Below are 23,676 nucleotides of genomic sequence, written 5' to 3'. Positions count from 1 at the left end.
ACACCATTATGAATAGGGTAATCATGCTTATTTTCACCTGGAGGCTGCTTATGCTCAATCCTTCGTCGCTTTAGCCGAGCCACGAATCTTTCAGCTCTTGCGCTCGTTGGCTGAGACGATTGCTGAGACGCTTCATTGTGCCTCCACTTTTCCTCCATGCTAACCGAAGCCAGGAAAGCTTGAACACGCTCTCGAATGATGCGTAAATGTGTGAGAGGCATACCTGTATGGCTCGACCAGCTTCACGAAACAGAGGATCAATCTTAGATAATACCTCCTCGAACGTGGAAACCCTGGGTTTATCAACTTCAAAACTCTTCTCCGGAGAATTAGAAGAATAATCATCGTCAAGAGTCCCCATCATGTATTGCAGAGAAGCATTATGGTTATATCAACAACCTACGTAAAAAAAAATACAAGAGAATATGAAGCAATACGTGGAAAGAAGATGAGTGCAACTCTACGATGATTGGTATGTAAAGAAAAGCTCAAGTGCTCCCTTTTATATTCCGCAGATTGATAAGATCCGAGAAAAAATGATTCTATACCTACCGTATATAAAGGCCTTAGATGTGGAATATCAACCGATCAGATACTTATCTACCTGAAGACAATTGACATGTGCTAGGAGGACGATCACTGCGTGCTTTGATACTTCATTAAACGTGTCTTGCTCAAAGACCGAGTCGGCCTCTATCCTGGTAACATCTGTCTACTCTGCCTCATAAGTTTTATCTTTATTTGTCACCATCTAGTGCTTACCCCGCAACAATTTCACTGTTACGTGCTAAGCAGGGGACTTAATGTTGATGGTGGTTTTTAGTTCTGGGATGAAATTGTGAAACCCTGTATTTAATGTGTCGTCGTTCTACAAAGAAGCTGAGCCATTTAAGAGTGATGAGTGCCCAGGCCTCCTTACTTACATATGTATTGAGCAATTCGATATATTTATATATAAAATTTACCCAGAATGGTGTGTGTAACAACAACCCTAAATATTCTGTAAATTCTATCTCCTGCCTGTATTATTCATTAATGAATGGCTTATTGAATATTTTCCTATGTTATGTTCCCCGGTTGAACCCTTAAATATTGGTATGACATGACAATTAATGTTCACTCGCAGCTGAGTAGCATGAATTTCCCGAAGTATCAAGATTAAGGTCTGCATGAAAATACTCAATCAGAAGACGCGCTAACTGCTCTCTGAGAATAAAATAATTTTGTGTCAACACACAGAATTTATCAAATTTGATTAATTTTGTGATAGCTCACAAGATTCAAATTGTGGCCTAATTAATTTGCAAAATTAGGCTTTTTACGCCATGCGCGATATCTCGAACCCTATTGGTCGAGGCCAAACCTAGGTAAGCTAGGAAATTAATCCGCCATGGACTAGTAGGAGCAAAGTCCTACCCAAAAATCAGAAAACGAGAAGTAAAAGAGGAGCTGCGACAAGTAGGAGCAGCAACAAGAGGAGGCGTGGCCGCGCCACTTGGCCGACCGATTTATCTCAACAGGCTCCACCTGTGGCCGGCTGGCCACGTTCCGTGTTGCTGCTTGCCGACCCCCTTGGCTATCGACCAATCAGATCGATCTAAAGTTGGAAGTTGGTTGGTCGATGCGCCTAATTCCTTAAGGAATCTAATCTATACTGCCCATGTCAGTCTCAAAAACGATCACGGCCACACGATTTATCAAGCTTAGCCGGACAAGCATCACCATACACACCGGCAGACCCACTAATGCGTTGGCCAAACAGAATTCTTCCAACTCGCAAACAGAGTCACCAAACGTTTACCCAAAGTAGGTTGGCCGCGCGAGTTATAAACCTTAATTTCTATTAAGCGGCATTACATTACTGCCACGAAACGATCTTGGCCGCTCAACTTCGCCAGCCGGATTGACCGACCTAGATTCAATCTTAATCAACGTGCAAGGAGCAAATACGTTCACCAGCGACCCAGCTATTGTACTGGCCAATCGAACAACTCCCAACACGGCGCCAACACCAAAAGCGTTGGACCTGAAATAGGTTGGCCATACGGTTTTAAAACCTAAATTAAATCAAAGGAAGCCATGAACTGCCGCAAATCATCTCGGTCGCCCAACTTCGCAAGATGAATTGGCCGGCCTAACTCCTATATTAGGTAGCCAACAAGACATGGCTATGATCAACCGCCACTCCCCTTCCATAAGCCACGATCGTCCAAGTCACGATCTCCCCATATGGCTCCAAAACGATGGTCCAAAAGCGGCTGGTCGAGCTGCTTACATGAATTTTAAGACAGCCATTAACTGCCTCAAATCATCTCGGCCTTCCAACTTCTCCAGCCGAATTGACCGCCTAGATGAAACTTTAGGCAACCAATAAGATTTCATTATAGTTGCCTGCCATCACCCTCCTATAGTGACCGACCGGCCTACCTTTGGCACGCGTGAATGGCTCCTGGAAGCTTCCTAAAAATGGCCGGTCATGCTCTTCTTAAGACATTAGTTTCTGCGACCAACCAAGACAGGCTCAAATACAACGATGCTTCATATGCATCAATTATTTTGAGATGTTTGCTTAAAAGCGATGCTCTACATGCATCGAATACATATGATATGTTACAAATATCGGCTTCACAAATAACTCAGTTATTTAACCTAATAACGTCACATGCTATTCTTTGAGGCAAGTCTCATGACTTGGCTCGTTGGTCTTGCACACAAGACCCACTCAGCAACCTGCTGCATATTTTTCCATAAAAATACTCGAGACATCAAACGTGTCACACAATTGGGGGATGTTCATCAGGGTATTGGTCTGGCAGTTTACAGCGTGCGGCGTGCAACACGCACATTATAAGAGAGTGTCAGGAAAAACGGATAGATAGTGGTAGCAGAGAAATATTTGGTGTAAACTACCGTCTCCATCACTCAACTACACATAGTAAGACGTGGTTTTCAGCATTTTTACACGATCCCCACTTCTCCATCACTCAACTACTCAAATTTCATATGAGATCATGGTGCGTGCAACTATGACTATATAAATAGGTTTTCAACCTATTTCAACCAACAATAGAGTTAATTGGTTATCAACACAATATTCAGAAAAACACCAAGAACTAATAGCTTACAAGCCAGTTCCTTATTCTGATACAAGTCATAAAATAGCCACACCTTCAGAGTTAACCATTCTGATCTCAACACCTTCTTTGCTTCCCTCCCTAAGATCAACCCTTATCCTTCACTTTATGACCGAAGCAAGACTGGAACAACCATTTATTGGTTTAAGCCAAGATTGTACAGATTGATCTCTCGAATCTAAAGTACTCCCGTGCAGTACATTTGTTTAGGGTTTGAATTCGTTTCTCATCAACACACCCAAATTTACCAAAAACAACAAAATCAGTTTTTACCCCAAAAAACGCATCAACGGCATGCTTTACTACCCAGACCCTAATATGATAAAAAAAATATACGACACTTTTACAAAATATCTCTAAAAATCATTGGTGTGTGAACCTGTCCAGAATTACGCTCTGCAGAGCATCAGGTTTCAAAACTCTAATTTTGGAAGATGGATCATCAATGGATGATTAACTGAGAATCAACCAATGGATGAGAGAGGGAACGACTACTTGAGGTAATGGAACGACCATGTAGTGTCTAGATGCTCAACTGAGCATTCACCGAAGTCCTTTGCAGAGTAACTGGTGAAAAGATGACTAATTCTTGTTTAATCATTATTAAAATAATGCATGACTGAGCATTAGGTAATAAAACCTAACTATGGAAGAGAGAAAACCAACCAAGGGGTGTAGAAACCGTCTCTTGGTGGTCGTGGTACCATGTGTTGGTGAATGGATCATCTTCCAAATTGTTGGAGAAAGAGTTTGAACCAAATATGAACTGCAATGGTTAATTAGGTCATTAATCATTGAAGGAGGTGGGACCGGATTTTGTAAGCCAAAGAGCCGACCATGACCGGTCATGGTGGCATGCTCGTGCTACTATGTCATTCGTGGACAAATCCTGAGAATTTCAGTATTTTCTGATGGTCCATCGAGCATATTTTGGTCCTTTTATAAAGAATCTGAGTTTAACTGAAACTCTTAATTTTGGTTGAAAGACCAACCATTAAAAATATTCAAATAATATTATTTTAAGATTTCTCATGGTAGAAAGACATGATGGTCGCGGGACCACATGCTAACCATATGGTCCATGAAGCAATATTTGAAAAGATATGGAAATAAGAAATTTTGATAGAGGAAGTCTTAAAAATAATAAAATAATAATAAAATAAAGGGAAATAAGAAGGATCGACCAAAACTGGCGGCATGGCCGACCGGTTGGCCCTGGTGGCCTACCCTCATGGTTTCTCTTATTTGGATTATTTTATTATTTTATCTCTCCTCTCATTTCTTTTTTGATCAAACTTCCATATCCTTCTTCTTCCATGTTTTTGGATGCTCATGCGAGCATTATTGCTTAATACACCATGCCATTTGCTCTCGGTTTATTCAGGGAGCCCCTTATGCCCTAAAGGTGAATATTCATTACCATTCCATGGAATTCAACCGGTGAATGCTGCACTAGATTTAATTGGTCGCGCTATATAAGCATATGCAATATGTCTATGAGCATTTAATTGATTCAGATGTGATGTGATTAGTATCATATTTATTCTGAATATTATTCTGGGCATGGTTGTGGTGCCAGACATCCTTCAAATGCATTGCATATTGAAATGGATACTGAATTTCTCAGTATGAGATACATGGAATATTGAGAGCTCTTAATTAAGCAAGAGGCTTTGATATCGAGGTCATGGGACTACGATTTGTGTCTCTTGCGGAAAGAGAAGCATAACCTCTTATTCAGTCTGATATATGGTCAGAGATTCATGATTCTCGATGTGACTTTACGAGTATGACACTCGTCAAAAATCCACCATAAACACCAATGTTCAAGAACCCAGTTCACGAACCGTAGACATCCGAGTTCAGGAATGACACGTTAGCTCACAAACCCGGTTCACGAACCGTAGCGCCCTGAATTCACGAACTGGCTAGCGGTTCAGGAACCGCTTCACCAACTGTCCCAGTAAATATTAGCAGATGCTCAAATAAATTTTTTATAAACTTGTTTCCCATTGTTATGACTCTCATAAACACCTCTAAGGCATCATTGATCATTAAAAGACCTTGTATATGTGCATCATGATTAAAAGTCTTAAGTGTTTAAATGAACACAATATTTCTCATTAAGGCATATTTTCCAAGAACAATCATTATACACGGTTCTAGAACCCGGACTAAAATGTATATTCTTCTATGTGATTTCAAGACAAACTTCTCACATGCTTACTCGAAAAACTAACTAGAGTTTCATCTAAACAAACAAAGTGTTTGCTTGAATCTCAAGTTATCTTAGCTTAAATTCTAAGCAACCCTCAGTATTGAACATCTATAAATCATTCAACTGGGAATTTAATTCCTGACACTTATGTATCCTAGTTGATTGCTAGAGTCGTCTTTTATGAACCTAGGTTTTCTCGAGAAACATAATTAGGTTTACAACTGAAAGACTTTACTTAGGGATTCGTGAATCCAGGTACGACTATCTTGACCTTGATAGTTCGTGTATCCTGATCTTGTTCTTTCTGTTACTGGGGTCTTGGTAATCTTTTTCAGAAGGGATATAGATAGAAATCGCAAAGTTCTCTTCGTCTCAGACTTTGTGATTCCTCAAGATATATATCTGAAACTATTCTTAATTGATTAGTTCATTATTTTTCTTGAGAGGTGGTTAAGAATCAAGGCTTCTCAGCTAACTTAGTGTAAGTGTTCCGGATTTGTGAGGTTTGCTAGCTTTGTCTATTGTAAATGGATTTCCAAGCCTTGATTTTTGATATAAAGGTAAATTAAATAGGCATATCTGTTAGAGGCAGATTGGTATGAAAATTCTTCACTTAGGTTGAAGCAACTCTTGGGTTGTAAAGGACGTCGACTAAGGGAATCAATTGCATAGAGCCTTGCAAGGTTCAAGAGACGTAAATAGCACGAATGCAACTGAATTTCTTGGAGGGTGAATTCGGGCTCAACTACATTCTAATACGACGTATGATAATAGGCTAGTATCTGTAGCGGCTTAATATAGTTTTGTGTTCAAATCTGAACGAGGTCCGGGTTTTTTTCTTCTGCAGTTGCAGTTTCCTCATTAACAAAACTTCTGGTGTCTTGTGTTTTTCATTTTCCGCATTATATTGTTTATATTTATAATAGGATTTACACAAGCAGTACGTATTCAATTCGAGTAGATATGTCCATCTCAATTGTGATCGATTACGAGACTCGTTGTTGTAGAATTCATATCTTGAAAGATAGATAACAAGTTTCATAATTGGAAGAATTACGATTTGATTATTTGGATATGACTAGATTGATCTTGGATATTTATTTTTCAGATCGTCCAACTACTCTTCTTAACAATAAGGTCCATAGACTCTTGAGTATTAACTTTCTGATTGAGAAGGGATGGAGATATAAACTCTATATACACTTTGTCAAGGATCATTAAGTTGGTCTACTTTCAATTATATTAGGTTTTGTTCATACTGGTTGCCGAATGAAAAGATGATAGTGTACTGGGTGCCCTATCCTTTTCATAGTTTTCCTCGTTAACATAATTTACAGTGTCTTATATTTTTCCCTTTCAGCATTATATTTTTTATCTTTATAATAGGAATAACACAAGTAGTAAGTAATCAATCTAGATAAAAGACAAGAAGAATACACAACCGAATTATATAAGAAACTAACCCGGTACTTATACGAAGTCCGACCATATTATTAACAAAACAGTCGAACATGAAATATGTGGCAAGTTTTATTGATTAGTCCTCCTATATTTTTGACAAAACTGCCAGACATATTCTTAAGTGACCTAACCAAGAATCGTCAGTCTCGATGCATCCATATCTGTTGATTGAAGTAATTAACACTCTATAACAGACAAATATTGGTTGATGTATATGCCGATTGTAATGTAAAAACCATTCAGAAAAAATGGTAACAAGATTTGGTCGATATGTATGTCCATATTGACCAATTATAGCCTAAAAACCAGCAGAGTAATTTGACATTGTTTCAACAAGGAATCAGTCAACATGAATTTCCACATCGACCAAATGTATCCTATAAACCAACAAGAGTTTTTTTTAACCAAAATCGGTCGATATAAAATGCTGTCATCGGACGATTCTGGTTTAATGTTATTCAACCACAAAGAACGTCAAGCCAGAATGTCCCAACATGTATGTGCATATCATCTGATTGTTCAGAATCGTCTTATGTGAACATTCATATCGGCCGACTCTGGTTAAATCTAGAATATCGAAATTTCTGAAATATTTCAATTTTGAATGTATAAACCAATCAAAAACCTAACTAAAATAATGGGTTATAGAAATTACATGAAAGAGTAGAACTAAAATAGATTTGTTTTTGGTTTTTAAGTCAATAGTTTCACCGTCTTTAGACATCCCTCATCCCCTCATTTACGTGGGCACATAATTTGAGTAAGTATCGAATTGGCTAGGTTTCACTATACCTCCTCTATTATCATCGCCACAAAGCTCCAAAGAACCAATATCTATTCTAACAACCTCTCGTTACCGAACCATCAGCTTTAACATAGAGATTCATTAACTCTAAAGTTTCCTCAAAAAAAAAAAGGGACTTTCACATAACAAAAAAAAAAAGACTTTCACTTTGGAAATAACATATCAAAAATTCATGCTACCATTTTTGGATATTGTCATTTATCTGTTGCCATATTTTTGCCCAAAAAAACACACGGAGTATTCAGTAGACGTTTGGGAATATAATTTATTTTTATTTTTACGTGATCATACTCCAACCATTAGACTTAGTTATCATGACTAGTTCGGGGCCTAGGTGAATTATTTAGGGCCTATCAAATTTTTCTCCCAACTATAAGGATGATAAGGGGTGTCTAATTTGTCTGAAAATACTAAACTACCATCCACACTAACCTTACTGAAACGAATACAAAACCAAAATCATTTCTATTAATACTTAATCAAAATATTTTTTTTTCTCAATTTCCATCAAAATCAAAAATTAAAACCTAATCCCAAACAATAATTTAATTTTCTTTTTCTTTTTAGTTTTATCAAAAAATATTTTCGACGAAGAATCTTTTAAGGGAGATTCATCAATAAGTTAAATATGAATCTCTGAAATTTCCCTACAAATTTTTCTGAAAATCAACCTTAAACGGTTTATTTATGCATTAACATATATCGATTCTTTTCATAATCGGTCTATGTTCTTTCCCACATCGACCAATTCTGGTTATATAAAATTTTATGAAAATTTTATACCCAAATTGAAAACGAGAGTATTGAAAATGAATATTATTTATACTCGAGTATGAATCAAACTCAATTTGAAAATGAGTATGATTTCATACTCACTCTTAACCAAGGGTGCACACGGTACGGTTCGGCTCGGTTCTTGACGAGACCGAGTACCTGTACCTCCCTAGCCTCGGTTCCAAAATTTTGGACCGGTACCTGTACCTTGTACCTCGGTTCCTGTACCATTCGGTACCAGGTACGGTTCCGGTACCCGTCGGTACTTTTCCAGACAAAAATATGTCTTTTTCTCTGACAATCTAAGTACATGTTTTTTACCTGTTTTTCAATATATTAAGTATTACTAATATCTCAATTCTCATTCAAAGCAACAACTAATAAGTAGCAAACCAAACAAACAATGTCTTGAAAATCTGAAAAAAGAAGTAGCAGTAGGCAGTAGCCACAAACACACACACTAAGTGACTTAGTCTAAGTCTTGAAAATGAGAAAATCTGAAAAAAGAACAACTAGCAGTGCAGCTAGTGCTACAGTAGTCTTGAATCTTGATCTTCTAATCCATGTCAGCAGCACTTGTGGTGTCATCAGTGTTGATAGGACCAAGTAACGCTGCAAAAACAAATAATAGCAGTTAGTAACTATTAGACTATATCTATTACTGCCAAACACAAGTAATAATGTAATATGTTACCTTCTTCAACTTCAACATCATCATCTGGTATGTAATCAGATAGAAGATCAAGTTGTATTGGCTTCCTTAGCCAACTTTGTGTGCAAAGCAATGCCTCAACTGTCCTTGTAGATAAAGAGCTTCTACAAGGACTTAAGACTCGCTTTCCTGTGCTAAAAGCAGACTCAGAGGAAACAGAAGACACATGAATGGCTAATATGTCCTTAGCCATATGTCCAAGTATCTTATACTTTGTACTGTTGGTCTTCCACCAACCCAATAAGTCAAACTCCTCCTCATCATCATCTTCTCCTTCACCTTCTTCATACTCTTCAATGAAATATTTATCCAACTCTGTTTTTCCCTCATCATCATTTGGGCTTTTCTTGAACCTCTTACTCCTTGACATCAACTCTTTCATACGACTTGGCCCTGCCACTGGTTTACTTACCACTGCTTTGGCTTGTCCCTGGATAGAACTACTTGACTCATCCTCATGAACTGAATAGGCATCCTTATATTCTTCAAATAGAATCTTAAAATCCAACTTAACAAGCTTCATAACAGATTTAACCTTAGAAGAATTCCTCCCATACAAGAGCTCAAGAGCAAATTGTAGTCCTTTTTCTTTCTCTCTAGGATCCAACAACATGGCAAAAAGGGTTGTAGGGTTCATCTTTGCATAATCACCCCAATATTTGTTATACTTGTTAAACATTTTTCCAGCCATAGTAGCAATAAAAGGATCTTCATCTACATTATCTCTAAACTCAACAAGTTGCTCATATATGATAACTAATTTCCATAAGAAAGTGTTTGTTGTTACCTTAGTTGAGGCTGAAAATGCAACAGTGGCATCAAAGAATACTTTCAAACATTTGACAAGGCCTCTGGCAAAGATCCAGTCCTCTTCACATGGAGCAGGTTTCCTCACTACTACCTTCTTCTTCTTCTTCTTCTTCTTCTTCTTCTTTTGTGCCTTCTTCTTCTTCCCTGTCACCTCAACTTCTTCTTGTTCTTCTTCACTAAATTCTTGTTCTTCTTCACCAACATTAACATCAATATCAAAATCATTAGCATCAGGTAGATCTTTCTCACTCTGTTTTGGGTAATAAAACAACTGCCGATATTCCTTGTCATACCTTTCTAACCTAATAAATGCTTTTTCAAACACTTCTGCAGCCTGTAGCATCAAGAATGTGTTGTTCCACCTAGTCTTAACATCTAATATCAATGTTACCTTAGACTCTATTCCAACTAATTTTGCACAACGCTTAAGCTTAGCCAACCTAGATGGAGAACCCTTTATATACTTGACAACTGACCTGATTCTTGTAATTGATTTGTTGTAAACCCTCACAGCATCTTTTACCACAAGTGCAAGTACATGAGCTGCACACCTTACCTGAAAAGGTGAATTCAACCAAGTATTAGATATTTTAACAAAACTAATAAGCATAATCCTACGTAGAAAATAAAAAAAAAAAAGTTATATTCATATACATATACTTACATGCAAGTACTTAGCTCTCTCTTCTGCTCCTGTCTTTGAAACAATACTAGTCTTCAAATAATCCATTGCTACCTTGTTGGCACTCACATTATCCAAAGTGACAGTAAAAACATCTTTAAGCTCCCAATCTGACAAACACTCCTCTAACATCTCACCAATGTCAATTCCTTTGTGACCACTAACCTCACAAAACATAATAATTCTCTTTTGATACTTCCACTGCTGATCAATAAAGTGAACTGTTACACAGATGTAGTTGAAATTGTTTGGTGAAGTCCATGTGTCTGTTGTCAAACTAACCCTCTGCTTGGTTGACTTGAAGTAATTTTTCAACTTTTCTTTCTCTAATACATACATGTCTAATAAACATCTATAAATAGTCATTCTACCTGGCACAACAAATCTAGGCTCTAAGACATGCATCATTCTCCTAAAACCTTCACCCTCAACTGCTCTAAATGACATCTCATCAATTATAATAAATTCAACAACTGCCCTTTTACATTTATCTTGACTGAAAATAGTAGAGACTAACTGACCTTTATCCTCACCCAGTTCTGCATGATTTAATGTCAGAGTTTGTTGTCCTTTAGGCTTTGGCTTGTTAGGATTCTGCTTGCATCTGTTGAAGTGCTTCCACATTCCACTTGTACCATTCCTTCCAGTATGAGCCTTTATCACCTTCTTGCAGTAATTGCATGCAGCATCTTGAACATTCAACCTCTTGAAATGATTCCAAATGTTAGAAGTTATCTTACCACCCATTTGAGTAGAAGTAGCTTCTACATCTACTGCTGTTGTCTCTGGCTGTGCTGCTTCATTTGTTGGTTGGATTGAGGATCCAACAACTGTATCTGTGGCAGTGGTAGGTGTATCAGTTGTAGGTGTAGGAGTAGATGTTCCATGAGCTTGACTTGATGCATCCATGCCGGCTTATCACTGAGAAAACAAATTTAAGTGCTGAAAAATTAAATAAGAACTGAAATGAAACTTGTGACCAAGAAACTTGCAAAGTAATGCAACTACTCTCTCTTACCTATGTAAAACAAGGTCAAGAAATTGCACCAAGCTCCCACAATGGATAGAACCCACAATCCAGCAATCACCTAATAGAAAGCAACAACCTTAATCAACAAGTTGATAAATACCAGAGCCAAAGCAATTTCCAAACATGTACATATGAGTCATGAAAAATGAAACACAAGTATTCTCAAACACTATTAGTGCATTCAAAAAATTAATAACAGAAGAAACTGCATATATATATGTATCATTTTCAAGTAGATACTTATAGGAAAGTAGATCCGCAACCACAAATGCAAAACTTCTAACAAAAGCAAGTGAAAAGTGGCACAAAAAAGATGAGAGGAAATCTAATCTGTTAGGTGAAGAAATAAAGCCCAGATTTTCAATGGGAGCAGTTGGTTAATTGCTTGTAATAAATAAATGAATGCCGTCCTGTTCAGTTTGCTACAAATTTACACTAGAATGAATGAAATCTTGAATTACCGTTTGCTAATTATAGTTTTTAGTTGCATCCAATAGATTTCAAGAAAATGAAAGTTGTAGGCATCAAAAGAGTGACTAGGGCATACTGCAAACTACGTCATAACTGCAAACCCAAATCATTCTATTGAACCTAACAGAAACAATCAAGTTTCCCAAAATCAAAACTGGATCAGTTCTTCAGGCTTCTCCTCTGAAACTCTACACCCAGTATTCTGGAAAAAAAAATTAAAAACAAAAATCCGTCAATCTCAATCACAGGCATACAAAAATTAAAAACAAATTGAACAAAAAAGATGAAACAAATCAGGTGATTAAGAAAGAAAGAAATAAGGAATTTTCAGTAAAGACTTACCCCGTGAATCCGTGATTAAGATTCTGAAATTGTTTAATTAACCCCAAACAGTTGAAATAGAAGGAATTCTTCACACCGGAATTAGAAAACAGACAAAAACGAAGATTTGAGGGGTTTGAGGAAGAAGTTCTTCTCCTTCTCAGAGAGAGGAGACTAGAAAAAAAAGAAAAAGAAAGGGAACTGAAACCTAACCCTATTACGTTAGTTTATATACCCCCTCTAATCTAACGGCTATTAATGATCTATTATCCCCTAAATCTAATGACTCTTACTATTCGGTACTTTCGGTCCGGTACGGCACGGTAATTGTATTGGACCGTGTACCTGTACCCCCAGACCTCGGTTCCTATTTTTTGGACCGGTACCTGTACCTTGTACCTCGGTTCGGTCCAAAACCAGGTACGGTTCCACCGGTTCCGGTTCGGTCCGTCGGTCCGGCTCGATTCCTGTGCACCCTTACTCTTAACTCGAGTGTGAATTGAAATTTTGTTTTGTATCTAGTTTTCAATATTTTTTTTGGTAGAATTAAAACATGAATCGGTTCATGTAAATGTCTACATAAACTAATTATTAGTGAAAAAATGGCCAATTTTCCAGTGTAATTTTTAACCTGAAATCAGATAACATGAGCACTTATATAAACCGATTCTTTTTGTGCATTATTTGGAATCAGTCTATGTACATGTATCGTGAATTGATTCTTACAATCATGATATGTAGTAGTTAATATGCATCGATTCTTGGTGTTTTTTCATGAATTAAAACATCAACCCAGAATCGGTCTACGAGTGCATGAACATCCACCAGTTATGAGTTGATTCTTTTTATGAGAAAATTAAAAAAAAAATCATATTTTGATGATGATGAATTAACGTTAATTGATTTCGAGGTTAATTTGATTACATATCTAGTAACCACCCGAATTAACACTAATTAACCAAGAGTAAATTTGCCATTAAGAAAAATAGTTTGATAAAAGGTTTTTCCTTTTACTTCAAAAGATCTTATTTTGGCACGCAGTATTAGTTTTTGTTTTTGATCAATCAGCAGCGGCACGTAGTGATAGGACCCAAATAATTCACATAGGGCCAAACTAGCCAGGTTAGTTATACCCATCTTGATGATCTATCTGTTTGGCCTGCTAATCTCATTTAAAAAATGAAGTATATTTATTAAGATATATGCTACAACATCCACAAATAATGCACAACTCGGTGGTTTCCTCTTAGAGGCGTGCAGTGACTGGTTCGAATTCAAATCTCTGTGGTTGCAGGTACACACTGTTTGGAAATTTTTGGAAAAACTGAAGCCATGAAAGGCTAATGAGAATTAGTATGGTAGGTTTTGTTTAGATAAAACAAATTAAACATCTCGACTTTTAATTTTCTGGTATACTGTATAAAGATTAATTGGTACATTTGGATAAAAGATATCATTGGACCCCATAAAAAAATAAGAACATATAGACTTGCACTTGGAAAAGTAGCGGTTAATTTTAATACATTTGGGTAAAAAACACACGTAAATAATATGATAAAAAAATATTTATATGAAAATGTTCATAATATTAATAAGATTTCTACTTCTGTTTGGTACAATTTTTACAACTTTTTCAAAAATTATTTTATACTGTTTTTAAAACATATCATTTTTTCTTGTTTTCATTTTCCATCGGATTTGAAAATGGTTTTTAGTGTGAAATTTTCAAAACTGTTTTGGAAGATATATTTTCTAAGAACAAAACTTAGTTATAAATTATAACCAACAACAGTTCATACTTGCCAACTCCATCAAGTACTTCAAAACTGATTATAGATTCTGTATAATTAGTGGATCGAATGCAAGATGAAGTTTTTTGTAACTATTAATTTTTAATATCACTTTCTTTCATTTTATGGAACAGTTCATGTGCATTACAAATCTTCCATTTATTTGATCAAAAAGTGATTGTTATAGTATTATGATTGTAATGTCTCTTAGAAATCTCACAAAACAAATAAAATTCATGATCAATTTGGAACACTGATCAATATGGTATATGCAACGATAATGGGTTTAATTCCCTTATCCGTTTCATCCTCTTATACAACATGAAAACAAAGGAACAACATCTTATTTTGGAAATTGAAGTGAATAGAAGATTGCATGTTTGAATAAAGAAATTAAACATGCAAGAGAGTTTTGAAGATATCATACCTCCAGCTCTTTTGCCATAGCTCATACCTTTCTTTAGAAAAGAAGAAAGAAAAAAAACAGAGAAAACGATAATATGTTGTTTTTATTTTTTTCGTTTTTAAAAACTAAAAACAAAGGAAAAAAGTTTTAGGAGACATGTTTACCAAACGTGTTTCATTATGTTTTCCGTTTTAAAAACAGAAAACAGTTTTTGAAATCCATACCAAACATAGGATTATGTTGTTTGTCACAATTCTTATAAATCGTGTTAGTCATAAATATTGACTAATTTCGACATACCATGGACTTAATAATGTGATGAAAAATATTCTTTAAAAGTGAACTCATTCAGTTGGGAATTTCTATTTTGCGTGTAAAGAAAGTTTAGTAGAATACTTTGACATGGATTGATTACGATCTAATAGACAGACTTCAACATGAAACACATTTGGTTTGTCAGTTTGATAAATGTTCGAAAAAGTTGTATCAACTTTATTAAACCAACTTGTACCACTATACGTGTTGAACAATCTAAAGTGAATCAAAAAAAGTTAAGCCATGTCATTAGAAAATAACACCAAACTAAGTCATAGAGCAACTACAAAAACACTATGAGAACAAAAGATAATAATCGGGACGCTATATTCTGACATCATTAAAACACACCTATAGATCCATTTCTTTGTAAATTTTAAAATATAAATGTAATTATTATTAGTGATACAAATATTTTGCATCAAACATAACTGAGTTATCAAAAGAATACGCCTTCTATTTCGTCTGCACATAGCTAACGATGCTTAATTGAAATCAAGTTGATTTATGATGCGTAGTTCACTACCTCACTGCCAAAAAGGTTAAATCAAGTTGACGGAACTTAAAACTATTCACTCAAAGTATAAACACTTGCCTGAAACCAAGATAGTCTTAGCTTCACTCAAGGAATAAAGGGTACCTTGGTTTACCACCGCCACATTGAGAGAATACTGGGTTGCATGAATTATCTGCTAAAGAATTCCCATTCACCCTTTGTGATTAAGATGTCCCTGTCTCCAATCCCATAGTTCGGTTATCATCAATAGTTCAGACTAATACAGGTTCAAGGCAATCATTGGAACAATTTATAGACATCATGTTTCCATGACACATTAATTAGCCATAACCAAACAACCTAACAAATCCAATCTAAGGATTATTTTAAAAGTCAAACAAACGTAATCATTATGGTGATGCAAGGATCCTCATTGTATAGCTTTTACATGTCAGAAATCGAAAAGGTATTGAAAGTCAAGTTCCATTAGGTGAGATTATGGTCTGAAAGAAGTTGCTTACACAACATGTATTTTAGAAAATATCTCCATCATAAATCAAGAACAATTTCTAAAATTTATCTCCATAAAAATAGTTTTTGAAATCCATACCAAACATAGGATTATGTTGTTTGTCACAATTCTTATAAATCGTGTTAGTCATAAATATTGACTAATTTCGACATACCATGGACTTAATAATGTAATGAAAAATATTCTTTAAAAGTGAACTCATTCAGTTGGGAATTTATATTTTGCATGTAAAGAAAGTTTAGTAGAATACTTGACATGGATTGATTACGATCTAATAGACAGACTTCAACATGAAACACCTTTGGTTCGCAGTTTGATAAATGTTCGAAAAAGTTGTATCAACTTTATTAAACCAACTTGTACCACTATACATCTTGAACAATCTAAAGTGAATCAAAAAACGTTAAGCCATGTAATTAGAAAATAACACCAAACTAAGTCATAGAGCAACTACAAAAACACTATGAGAACAAAAGATAGTAATCAGGACGCTAATTTCTGACATCATTGAAACACACCTATAGATCCATTTCTTTGTAAATTTTAAAATATAAATGTAATTATTGTTAGTGATACAAATATTTTGCATCAAACATAACTGACTTATCAAAAGAATACGCCTTTCTATTTCGTCTGCACATAGCTAATGATGCTTAATTGAAATCAAGTTGATTTATGATGCGTAGTTCACTACCTCACTTCCCAAAATGTTAAATCAAGTTGAAGGAACTTAAAACTATTCACTCAAAGTACAAACACTTGCCTGAAACCAAGATAGTCTTAGTTTATGTTTATGGGTGAAAACTATTTCTGTCGTTTTTGGTAATTTGGGGTGTGTGGATGAGAAATGAATCTAAACCCTAAACAAATGCACTGCACGGGAGTGCTTGTGATTCGAGAAATCAATCTGTACAACTCTGGCCTAAACAAAGAAATGGTCGTTCCATACTTGCTTCGGTCACAAAGTGAAGCAGATGGGATTGATCTTAGGGAGGAAAGCGAAGAAGGTGTTGAGATTGTGAAGGTGTTGTCTGTGTATGACTTGTATCAGAAATCTGAACTGGCTTGCAGAATGAAAGCTATCAGTTCTGGTGTTGGAATACGATTGTATCAACACTTGGCTTCTGTCTCGTTGTTCTGTTAGGAAATAGGGAGGAGAACCTATTTATACAAGTCATTGAGCCTTACCCACTTTTCTCATAGGAAGTGGAGGAAGTGGAGTGATGGAGTAGTGGAGTTGTGTGTGTTAGTGTCGCACGACTAGTCTTGCCCACTTCTCCCATCATCACTAACCTTCCATGTCTTCCTGACACGTTCTTGTGATGGCGCGTTGTGCGCTGCACGCTGTAAACCGCCAGACCAATACCCTAGTAAGTATCCCCCAGTTTGTGACATGATTAATGTCTCGAGTGTGTGGATCGTAGGACCCACAGAAAGTATCATGTGATGCTAGATTAAATAACTAAGTTATTTAGGGAGTCGATATTTATGAAATATCATGTGTATTCTATGCATGTAATGCATCGAATATATTCAGCATGTATTAAGCATCGGTGTTTTAAGACTTAACGGAGTAAGTCGCGGATTAAGCATCTTAAAATAGCATCACGTCCAACCATCTTCGAGTGATCGTTTGGAGGTTGTACAAGTAAGCCATGACTTGGCCGATCACTCTGTGTGGAAGAGTGGTAGAAGGTGATCGTGGTGATGCCTCACTGGTTGCCTAACTCATGTCTTAGCATGTACGTCCAAGCTGGCGAAGTTGGGCGGACGAGATGACTTGCGACCCACATCTGCGACCGTCGGATTAGGGTTTAGGAGGTGCTCAAACACCAACCTTTAGCTTGGTCGAATCCAAGCATGGGACACATTTTTGGCAAGACCGATCGATCATGCGTGTAGACGGCATGCCGGTGTACACGTCCGTACCTCATTGTCCCATGAAGATGCGATCTAAGCCACTCAATTTGTCCGGCAAAGTTGATTGGTCGAGATCAGTTTGCAATTGGAACCGCACGACCATGCCTAGTTTGGGCGCACGAATCGAGGCGCCTAGCCATGGCCGGTCTTGGCCGATTGGTCACACATATAGACTGGCCCACGGTGATTATATTGACATGCTTGGGACCCTTTGAATCTACATCTACACCCTCCATCTATGCCTGCGAAGATGGATGGTTGTGACTGATTTGCGACACATGTGATGCGCCGTATACCCTAATTAGGGTTTCATGTCCACGCTACTTTAGCTGGACGAATTGGAAATCCACGCTTCTCTTTTGGGAGGCCGACCATGTGGGGCCCACATTGGGCCGGTGGTGAACATGCCAATACCTGCCTGAGGGTTATGGGTCCGATCTAAGCCATCCAATCATGCCGCTGAAGTTGGATGGTCGTGATCAATTTGAGACCTTTAGTGGAATTTCCTACGACCCTTTTGTACATGGTGGATTTTCGACAAAGGGTAGAATTGTAAAACTATACTCCAGATTCGGCAACCGGATGAGTATTGAGGCTCATGTCTCTCATTAAAGCGTGAAAGCTCATGCCATAAATCTCTGACTGAGAAGGCTGTCTCTCAAAGTACGTGTAGATGTGTAGTCTCTCAGCTGAGACCGCGACATATCTTACGAAAACTGAGCAATTTCAGTAATTACTCCAGATCCGGCAATCGGATGAGTATCGAGACTCATGTCTCTATGCATGAAAGCTCATGGCACCTCTGATGGAGAAAGTCTCTCAGAGAAGATGAAGATGTGTAGTCTCTCAGCTGAGGCCACGACACATTCCATACTGTATAGAATCGAAATATTGGGCGGCTCCTAGACAGCATGTCTGCTAGTATAGAGCGACAACGTCTTCGGGATGTAACCAGGTTTTCCCCGACTATGCAAGAGGAATATGACACTCCAGCAAGTTCATATTGCTCAACCCGCAGATAATTATTGCTCCTAGACAGGAAGCCCTTCTAGTGTAGAGCCAACAATTAATTATCTCAAATCGTCTGAATATCCAGCAATATTCTACGAGCCGTCGTCTGAATATCCAGCAATATTCTACGAGTCTTCAATTAATCGCCTGAATATCCAGCAATATTCTACGAATCCTCGTTATATTTCGTTACTTCAATCTGTGGTTCTTCCCAGCAGAATTCCACAGGTTAGTAATAAATATTCGACGAAACAGGTATCTGAGCATCGAATAAGCCATGACGAAAATGGTGCAAGTGTAATTAGCAGATAATGCACAGACCAGCATTTTGAATGCACGAACGAGCATTTCAAAAATACGAACGAACGAGGAACTATGCAAAATAGGGAGGGAAAATAATAATAATAAAATATTAAGCAAAAGCGCCAGGGGACTAGGCTCACCAGCCGGCCAGTCATGCCGTGACCAGTCCCGCGCCCAATTTTATATTTTATCATATTTTTATTATTTTCACGATCTCATGAAAATCCTCTCGTTCGAGCAAATTTCCTTTATTTCAACGAAATTATCTAAATCACATGATTTTATCAAAAAATAATAAAATTAGAGAAAGGTGTCGCGGGATCGAGAACCAGCCGACCATGTCTTGGCCGTGACCGGTCCCACACCTCACGTCTCCAGTATTTTATTATTTCTCTCAAATTATGAAAATTCCTTGATTTTATAAATTTTCCCTAAAATCATGAAAATTACCTAATTTCATGTATTTTATCTAAATCACATGATTTTATCAAAAATAATAAATTTAGGGAAAGGTGTCGCGGGACCGCCGGCCGGCCGCATGCCTTGGCCATGGCCGGTCCCACACCTCACGTCCCATTATTTTATTATTCTTTCTCAAACTATGAAAATTCCTTGATTTTATGAATTTTCCCTAAAATTACCTAATTTCATGTATTTTCTCTAAAATCATGAAAAATATTAAAAAATTAGGAAAACTTGTGGGACTGGGCTCTAGCCTGTCGGCTATGCCCTAACCGGTCCCACACGCCCACTTATTATTTGGCGTTTGGTTTCCTGATTTCATGAAAACTCCCTGATTTCAACAAAATATCTTGGTTTTCAACAAATCCCTTTGATTTTATGAAAAATTATCTAAAATCATCAAAATTACATAAAATTGGGAAGAGTGTCTTGGAACCCACGCCCATTGGCCGGCCGGCCATGCCACAGCCATTGCCAGTCCCACACTCTCATTCCCTATTTTATATTTTAATTTATGTCTCTCATCTCATGGAAGTTCCCTAATTTCACCAAACTCTCCAGTTTCATGGAATTTCCCTTAAAATCAAAGAAAAATACATGAAATCACATAAAACTGGGGAAAGCATGTGGGACCGCGTGTCAGCCGTCCGACCATGCCCTAGCCGTGGCCGGTCCCACACCTTGTGATTTCATGTTTATTTATTATTTCCATCATCTCATGTATTTTTGCCGGTTTCAGCAAAACCATGGATTTTGCATATTTTCTCCAAATGTTGCTCAAACGTGCATCAGAAAGTATCAAAATTCTCAGGACTGAAGCACGGAAATCATGGTGACACGGGAACATCCCCTTGACCGACCAAGGGTGACCCTGAGGCTTGCAAACAGCTGGTCCCGCATGCTTTAATGATTTTAACCTAATTTGCTCAGCTGCTCATATTAGGTTCGAACTCTTTCCAAACAATTGGAAGTTCGCTCAAACGACCATCTACTGGTCCCATGGCCACCAAGAGCCGGTCTCATGACATCTTGGCCGGTCCCTCATATTTTCCATAAAACAGGTTTGATGATTTGTCGCTCACACGAGCATTATTTCAGTAAATGATTGAACCAACATTTAATCATTCTTTCACCAACTGGTCCTCAAGAGACTTTGGTGTTTTTGCTCATTCGAGCATCTAGGCTTTATATGGTGAACCCATCATCCCATGTAGCCGGTTTCATGTGGTTTGCAATAAATCATTATCTCGGTAAAATTAAGGTTTTGAATCCAGAGCTTTGCAGAAACGTGATTCTGAGCAGATTCGAACACTCTGATAATTTTATGTTGATTCCATGATTAACATTCATATTTATTTTGCTCGACTCAGCAGTCAGTAACTTAAATTAATATTTAATTTGGTTCAGCTACCAACAATTCATCAAAAAAATAATATTTGTTCAAACTAGCAATATTTGCTCGAACTAGCAATATTCGCTCGAACCGGCAATATTTATTCAATTAGCAATATTCGCTCAGACTAGCAATATTTGCTCAAATCAAAGAATATTGGTTCAACTACCAATATTCAACAATTTAGCAACACAGTTTTGCTCGTCTTAGGTTATAATGATACCTCGTCTCAGCAGACACATTAAATTCATGAGTTTCGAAACATTTGTTAATCATGTTCAACTCAGCAATACATGGACTCATCGTCCCATAAAGTCAGCAACTGACTCCACAATCACGAGATTTCAATCGTGTCACATTGGGGGATACTAACTAGGGTTTTGGTCTGGCGGTCTACGACACGTGTGTTCACCCACGATGAGAATGTGAGCAAATCGTGCAATCAGTTGGAAGAGTCAGCAAAGTAGTGGGTGGAAAGTTAACCAAGTCTCCGCACGATGAGTAATTGGTTTTAACACGATTTCCCCATTTCCCATTTTCTGATTCCAGCAACTGTCACACTTCATGGGATCATGGTGTTTTCAACTGCGGCATTATAAAATGTCTCTGAATCCTGATTGAAAAGACAGAGGTTTTTCGAACAATCGAACAACATTCGCCAAAACGAGCAATTTCTCATCAAAGTTCATACAGACAATCTGTCGTCTACACGAACTCACAGAAATTACTCTCAATTGAGCAAAATTCAATCAGTCAGAGCATTTTCACGCTGAATTCACAACAGATCACCATTGATCTCACGCATTTCTCAGCTTCCCTCCTACAGATCAATCCATCCTCTTTTGTGACCGAATTGACTCTGGAACGACCATTGTTCTTGGTTTAGGCCGGGGTATTACAGATTGATCTCTTGAACTTAAAGCACTCCCTTCTTGCAGTCCATCTGTGTGAGGTTCAACATTTCGCTCGGTTCAAGGAGTCTCCACACGGTCAACTCTTCAATTCCGTAAAAACCAGCAAATCGTTTTCCCCCATCCACAGATTGGCGACCACAGTGAGAGATTAATCTCTCGGTTGCAATCTCACGATTTCACAAGATGGCTGGTCTTAGGTATCGTTAGTTACAGGTTCCAACACAAACGACGCTAGTACTAGCAACAACAACAATGACAATCAGAATATCCCGAAAACGATTCCGGCCTCCAACACTGACGGTGGTGACATTACTCCTCCTCACACTGAAGGTCATCCCCTGATCGGTCGACACCCTAAAGAACCCAGAGGAAATCCACCACCTACCATTGCTGATCTTATCAAAGTGCAGGAGACTCTCGCAAAGAATCAGACTGACATGGCTGCTACACAGAAGGAGCTGTGTAATTATCTCAAAACTCTTACTGATAAGATGACAGAGAAGACTCAAGAAAAGGGAAAAGAGAAGGAGAAATTCTCAGATGTTGCTGATCCTGAAGTAATCCCAATCCATACAGTGGATGATGATGAAACTGGCAAAGCTACATATTCATCAACAAAGGAACCATCAAATTTCATCACTCGGGAAGACGTGGAATGACATCTGGAGAACCGTGGAAAAGACAAGGCATCACATGTCCATCGTCACCAACCTCCTTATCCTGCCGCTACGCAGAGGATTCCCCTTCCAAAAGCTTACATTTCTCCAACTTTCACTCTGTATGGCGGAACTGGCAATGCTCGAGAACATGTCTCTCGCTTCCTCGAAGCCTTGGGAGAGCATGAGCATCCATGTTGTTCGCCTCAAGGAGTTTTCAAAATCCTTGAAAGGCAGAGCATACACCTGGTACAACAACATCGCACCGGGGACTATCAACTATTGAGGAGAAATGATCAACGCCTTCTACAAGAAGTACTTTTTCGTATCAGAGCAAGTCACTCTCTCTGATCTTGGAAGAATGTTCCATAGGGTCAGTGAAAATCCCAATGATTACGTGAAAATATTCAGAGTCCAGGACCTGGACTGTCATGACCCAAATGTCACATAGCAGCAGCTGGTAGATTTGTGTATCAACGACATGCTCCCGGTTTATAGAGCTCTATTGGAGAATCTTCGATTCCAGACTTTCTTAGAGCTTCACGAAGCCGCGAAGAGATCAGAAACCACTGCACCTTCCCTATTAGAAAGAGCGAAGTCTACAAAGACTGAGGAATCACGTGACACTCGAGGAAGCAGACGCCTGATCAACAAGCAGTACAACCTGCATCCCTCTGCAAACGCTGCTGAAGGGAGCAAGCGCAAGGCAGATTCCCCCAAAACAAGCATACTGCAGCTCCTCCAAAGACGCAAAAGAAGGACAAACCAGAGACACAGGCTCCTGGCCAACGCACAGATGCTCCTGATGATGCACCTGATTTTCCTCTCCCCATTGGAGAAGTGCTCGAACTATTAGACGCCTGGATCCAAGATGGCGCAATCAAATTTCCATACGTCAGGAGAGATCCAACTGAGGAAAACATGGAAAATCCTCGTTATTTCCGATTCCATCGGTTCGTGAGTCATCCAACAAGCAGCTGCAAAGTTTTGAAACGCATATTCAGAGAAAAGGTTGAGTCGGGAGAACTTAATCTTGGAGCCGAGGGAGTACACAGAGACC

The sequence above is a fragment of the Papaver somniferum genome, chromosome 1 (assembly GCF_003573695.1).
Source record: "Papaver somniferum cultivar HN1 chromosome 1, ASM357369v1, whole genome shotgun sequence".
Lineage (NCBI taxonomy): Eukaryota > Viridiplantae > Streptophyta > Magnoliopsida > Ranunculales > Papaveraceae > Papaver > Papaver somniferum.
Note: the sequence above shows the minus strand (reverse complement) of the source record.